General features: G+C 42.6%; 1 non-coding gene across 1 annotated transcript; it reads right to left on the reverse strand.

Annotated features, from left to right (window-relative positions):
- Positions 1 to 558: 558 nt before the first annotated feature.
- On the reverse strand, positions 559 to 640 carry trnas-gcu (transfer RNA serine (anticodon GCU)). The gene has a single exon. It is a non-coding gene; the product is annotated as a tRNA-Ser (tRNA).
- Between the last annotated feature and the right edge of the window lie 5,952 nt (positions 641 to 6,592).

A 6,592-nucleotide genomic window follows, 5' to 3' on the forward strand; every position in this document is an offset into this window, starting at 1 on the left:
AACCAAACAAGGGTTTAGGTGATGCAACGAGGCACAGAGCCGAGTACCTATGAGATATGTTAACTCTACTCACTTTGGCGGGTTTCACTTTGCTCTGAGATTTGGATGCTGATCGAACACCGTCGTAAAATCACACGTTTTAACGTGAAATAGGTCTGTTTTCTCACATGTCGAGCGCTTGTTAGAAGCAGAAATTTGAGTAAAACATGGCGGAGTTCGTCCGGGATTTGGACCATGACATCTCGCATTTCAAATGTGATCATTGCGAAGCGAGAATCATACCCGTGGACCAACGAGCCGCCGACAGTGAAAAGCGCAGCTCTCAGATTCTGACGGTGGTGAGAAATGATATTATGACCCATCGTGCATGTGCTTTCTCTCAGATACCTATCTAATTAGTGCCCCTCGCCATTGTACTGCAACCGTTCTCCTTTTGACGAATATATTATTAATTTGAGACATGGCATGAGGAAAAACAGCATCCCTGTAAGTTAAAAGGGAATTTGGCGATGAGGTTAAATATGAATGTCAAAACGTGGTCAAGCTGTAAGCCAACGACGACGATGATGGGATTCGAACCCATACGTGCAGAGTACAATGGATTAGCAGTCCATCGCCTTAACCTTTCGGCCACCTCGTCTCTGCTTTTGCACATCGTCAGCCATTCAATCTCCTGCTTTTTGTATCGAAACAGAAATAACGTGCAAGAAAGTCCACTTCACTGCTTGCTCTGCCTGTGCATGCATAGAGACAATGATGAAAACTTGCCATGATATTCTTAAAGCAAACAGCCTTCCTTTGTTTCAGGTGAGTGACTGGAAGAGATGGTTGGTTTCTCGGCAGAGTCAAAACAAAGAATACAAAATTTCACATAGTTGACCGCGGCAGGACTCGAACCTGCAATTTTCTGATAACTTTGGTATCATAATCGAAGTCAGACGCCTTATACATTAAGCCACAAGTCCGCTACCAGCAACACCCATTGTCCTGTTGTGTATATTGCGAGCAAATTCGGGCAACTGCAATATCAAGGAGTGGATTTTGGAAAACATGAGCATATTTCGAGTAAATGAACAGATGCACTGCGATCTGGGTGTGCACCAGCGCAGGCAACCCCAATGTAAGTGGGAACACAACATTTTAACAATTCGGTCATTGCAGCTGAAATCATATTCCTTCTCAAACTATACAGGATGACCCGGTTTTTGAGACAATCCGTTTTAAAGGAAAGATTATGAACCAGAACTGACAACCAGCCCGTTTAAACAAACAAGAATGATCCGGGACTGCAAGGACATCGCTTTTAACCAGATGCAGAATGAGACTGGACTGACAGCAGTTCCCTTTTTAAAGAATAAAGTGAGATTTCTATCATCACTGAAGGCAATTGTGCAGTGGGACTCAGGACCACGCGGGGCAGAGACGGTTATTGAAGCCACAGGTGATAGACAGGCAGGAAAGAGGGAGGAACATAAAACCAGCACAGACTGAAAGCCAATTTTGAAATATAGATATATTTAACATTTTAAGAAAATAAATATATTTAATTTTTTTTAAATTAAATTTGTTTTGTTTCAAATAAATAAATAATTGGTTCATAATCCATATATTTTTGATTGAACGAAGGCTGTGTGACTGGAAGAATTCTATTGGAAATGAGGAGGTGCAGTCAATAAATATCCAAACACAGGAAGCCCATGGTGGAACACAAGCCACGAGTGATGCTGTGGGCTACAATGGCGATCTTTTAAAGTCGCGTGTGACTTTCTGCTGGATCTGACAGCAGCTGCTTGTGCTGTGAAAGAGGTCAAATGTAATAGAGCTCCGTGTCGGCAGGACAGAAAAAGTACATTAATTTTGGAAGTTAAAAAGTTGGGATTGGATATAAATAGACATATATATATATATATATATATATATATCCTAAGTTAGTCATGTCTTGTCTTGTCTTGTCTCGTCTTGTCTTGATTTTATTTGATTTGATTTGAATTTGAAAATAAAGGTTGAGGATGTCATCACATCACACGGCCCACACCATCAAGCCCTCGATAAAATCGCTATATTTCTAATTTGTGTATTTTCCCTTCTTACAGATGTGGAATAGCAAAATCTCACAGCAGATTCTTCTACCGTCCGAGATTCCACGAAAGAGTGTTCAATCAAATCAGCACGGATTCAAGCTGCATCTCATGCATTTTTCTCACACAACAGTAATATCGCACAACACGTTTGCACACACACTGGCTTACACAAATATAGAAAGAAACTAATATTCCTGCACCCTCTCAAGGCAGTTTTTGAAATTTGAAATTTGAACTCCTGGACAGACAGCACATCGCTTTTAAACAGACACAGAATGATGCAGAGCTGATAGCACACCATTTTAAATAGACAGAGAATGATCCCAGACAGACAGCACATCCCCTTAAAAGGGACACGGAAACAGGATGAATAAAAACAGATAAATATGTAAAACACAGCAGGTCGTGCAGACTCTGTGGATGAAGAACTCGGTTTCACGTTCTGTCGGATGATCATTCCTATATTTTAGGGGAAAGTTCAAGATTACAGATTTTTCAACAAAAATAGCGCCTGGAAATAATACGCAGCGAGAAAGGTCAAATGGTAACGTCTGTGATACAGTGGAACGCAGCAGTGATTAAATAATAAATGGCACAATGGAGAAAGGCAATGTGGGTGGTAATCGGGCAAGAACGTATCAAAGGATGGTCCAGAGGAGGTGTTACTGGGAATAGCAGAACCATTACCAGACAATGGGAGCGGTGCTTATCACCCGATACGTTGATCCTAATGTTGAGGCCAGAAGATGAGAACATGCCTACAATATAATGTGTCAACGCCTTTTAATCAGACCAGGAAGCTTGGATACCCCGGATTGATTTCCTGTCCGCTTTGAATTCGGCAAACAAGAGACTAATTCAAAAACTAGCTTCTCTCATCCTTTCAGCTCCAGAGAAACAAGACACATTCATATTCAGGGCAGAGGTGGAGATTGACGCTGAATGTATGCGTATCCCCATTGAGTAGGGCTGATGCGCACAGACTGGAAGATATACTGATCAATTATTGGCCGGAACTAAACATGGGTTTAGATTATCCAACGAGTCACAGAGCCGAGTACCTCTGAGATACTATAACTTTACTCAGTTGTGTGAGTTTCACTTTGCTCTGGGATTTGGACGCTGTGGGAACAATCGCCGCAAAATCACACGTTTTAAAATGAAATATGTCTGTTTTCTCACATGTCAAGCGGCTGTGAGAAGCGGAACTTTGTATAAAAAATGGCGGGGCTCGTTTCGGATTTGGCCCGAGACCTGTCGCATTTCAAATGTGATCATTCCAAAGCGAGAATCATACCCCGAAACCAACGAGCCGCCGACAGTGAAGAGTGCAGCTCTCAGATTCTGACGGTATTGAGAAAAGATGTTAGGCCCATCGTGCTTATGCTGTCACTCAGAGACCTATCGAATTAGTCCCCCTCTCCGCAGTCCGACAAATTTTATCCATTTGACGAATATACTATTAATTTGAGACATGACATGAGCAAAGTGCAGCATCCTTGTCAGTGAAAGGGAAATTCGGCGATTAGGTTAACATGATTGACAAAGTTACGAGGGGAGTCAAAGCTGAGCACAAATACGCTGAGGATGGGATTCGAACCCATGCGTGCAGAACAAAATTGATTAATAGTTCATCGCATTAATTTCTCGGCCACCTCGTCTCGTATTCAGCCAATCGTCAGCCTTTCAATCTCCTGCTTTTTGTAACCCAACAGAAATAATGTGCAAGAAAGTCCACTTCACAGCTTGCTCTGCCCGTGCATGCAGATCGACAATGATTAACACGTGCCATTAGATTCTTAACGAAAACAGTCTTCCTTTACTTCAGGTGAGGGACTCGAAGAGATGGTTGTTTTTTCGGCAGTATCGCAACAAATATAAAATTACACGCAGCAAGTTAATTGACCGCGGCAAGATACGAATCTGCAATGTTTTGATAAGGTCGCGGTTATATCAAAGTCAGACGCCGTATCCATTAGACGACGCGGCCGCTGCCACCATCATACACTGTGTTGTTGTGTATATTGTGAGCAAAGTCAAGGAGTGGATGTAGGAAAAAATTAGCATATTTCGAGTAAATGAACAGATGCACTGCGATCTGGGTGCGCACAGGCGCAGGCAACCCCAATGTTAATTGGAACACAACAGTTTAACTATTCGGTCATTGCAGCTGAAATCATACTCCTTCTCAAACTATACAGGATGACCCGGGTTTATGAGAAAATCCGTTTTAAAGGAAAGATTTTGAACCGGAACTGAAAACCAGCCCTTTTAAAAAGATACAGAATGATTGTGGACTGCAAGGACATCCGTTTTACCCAGATGCAGAATCACGCTTGACTGACCGCAGTTCCCTTTTAAAAGAATAAAGTGAGATTTCTATCATCCCTGAAGGCAATTGTGCTGTGGAGCTCAGGACCACGCGGGGCAGAGACGGTTATTGAAGCCACCGTCTCTGCCCCAGGTGATAGACAGGCAGGAAAGAGGGAGGGATGTAAAACCAGCCCAGTTTGAAAGCCAATTTACAAATATATATATATTAAAAAACTTAAGAATATAAATACATTTAATTTTTATTTAAAAAAAATTGAATTTGATTTGTTTTAAATAAATAACTAATTGATTCTTAATCTAGATATTTTATGATTGAACGAAGACTGTGTGACTGGAATAATTCCATTGGAAATGAGGGGGTGCCTCTTAGCAACAAAGGAAGACATTAATATGGAGAATCAACACCGCCTCCAGTGCTCCAGTGCAGCCTTCGGCCGCCTGCCGAAAAAACTGTTTGAAGACAAGGCCCTCAAATCTACCACCAAACTCATGGTCTACAGGGCTGTAATAATACCCGCCCTCCTGTATGGGTCTGAGGCATGGACGATGTGCAGAAGGCACCTCAGGTCGCTGGAGATATATCACCAACGATGTCTCCGCAAGATCCTGCAAATTTCCTGGGAGGACAGGCGCATCAACATCAGTGTCCTCGACCAGGGTAACATCCCCAGTATTGAAGCACTGACCACACTCGATCAGCTTCGCTGGGCAGGCCACAGAGTACGCATGCCAGATGGGAGACTCCCTAAGCAATGCTTTATGCGAAGCTTCTTCATGGTAAACGAACCAAAGGAGGACAGCGTAAACGTTATAAAGACATTCTCAAAGCTTCGCTGGTAAAGTGCGACATCACCACTGACACCTGTGAGACACTGGCCGCAGATCGCCCGAGGTGAAGAAAATCCATCCGGGAGGGCGTTAAGCTCTTTGAGGCTCGATGCAAGGAGCATGAAGAGCCCAGGCGCACGCAGCAGAAGGAGCATGCGGCAAACCAGCCCAACCGACCCCTTCCCCTGACGAATGTCTGTCCAACCTGTGAAAGGGTCAATGGCTCTCGTATCGGACTGCTCTGCCATCAAGGAATTCACATTGGGAATGGAAGCAATTCCTCCATAGGACCCCTGGACCTGATAGTTTATATCCTGTGGATACAACCAATGCATCCACAGCATATAAGCCATCAGGTCCAGGGGACTTGTCCGCCTTTAGTCCCATCGTTTTACCTCATACTACTTCATTAGTGATAATGATAGTATTAAGTTCCTCCCTCCATATAGCCCTTGGATTATCCACTATTTGGATGTTTTTACTGACTTCTACCGTGAGAACTGAAACAAAATATTTGTTCAAAGTCTGTGCCATTTCCCTGTTCTCGATTATTAATGCTCCAGTCTCATCCTCCAGGAGACTAACATTTACTTTAGCCACTCTTTTCCTTTTTACATACCTGTAGGAACTCTTTCTATCTTTTTTTATATTTCGTTCAAGATAACATTCATAATCTACCCTCTTTTAATCATATTTTTAGTCGTTCTTTGCTGGATTATATAAATGTCCCAATCCTCTGGACACGCACGAGTGGATGATTGGGTGAGCGTGACGGAACAGGTAGCCTAAAAGTTGCTGCAAAATAATTCAGAACAATTATACCTCAAATGACCTCCAAACAGAGCGGATTACGTGCCAATGTCTACAGCTACTGACTCATTGTAAACAGTACTCGAACTGACTCAGAAGCAATGAGATTACATTCCTAATCCAACGATTTAGCCACCCAGCCGCCACGGCAGCTAGCACGTCGCATTTTTTTAAAAACATTCTGAATGTAGCAGCACTGAGAGCGCAACCCTTTTCAACAGATGAAGACTGATCCGAGACTGACAGTACAACAACTTGATGTCGCTGTATTACACAATAGAAAGCGGGAATGGCTGAATCGCTTTTAGCGGGAATTAAATTATGTACTCCCTGCTTGTCTCAGCTAATCAGCTCGTTGGTCAAGGGGTATGATTGTCACTAATATAGGAAAATAATGGAACCCTTACTAATGGAGAAAATAGAAGAACATCGAGAAACCAAAAGTATAAAAATGAATGATCAGCATGGATTTTAACAGGGAAAGTACTGCTGGACCAAACTCATAATTTTTGAAGATGTTATAGAGAGGGTAGACATTG

Source organism: Pristiophorus japonicus, chromosome 25 (genome assembly GCF_044704955.1).
Source record: "Pristiophorus japonicus isolate sPriJap1 chromosome 25, sPriJap1.hap1, whole genome shotgun sequence".
Classification (NCBI taxonomy): Eukaryota; Metazoa; Chordata; class Chondrichthyes; family Pristiophoridae; genus Pristiophorus; species Pristiophorus japonicus.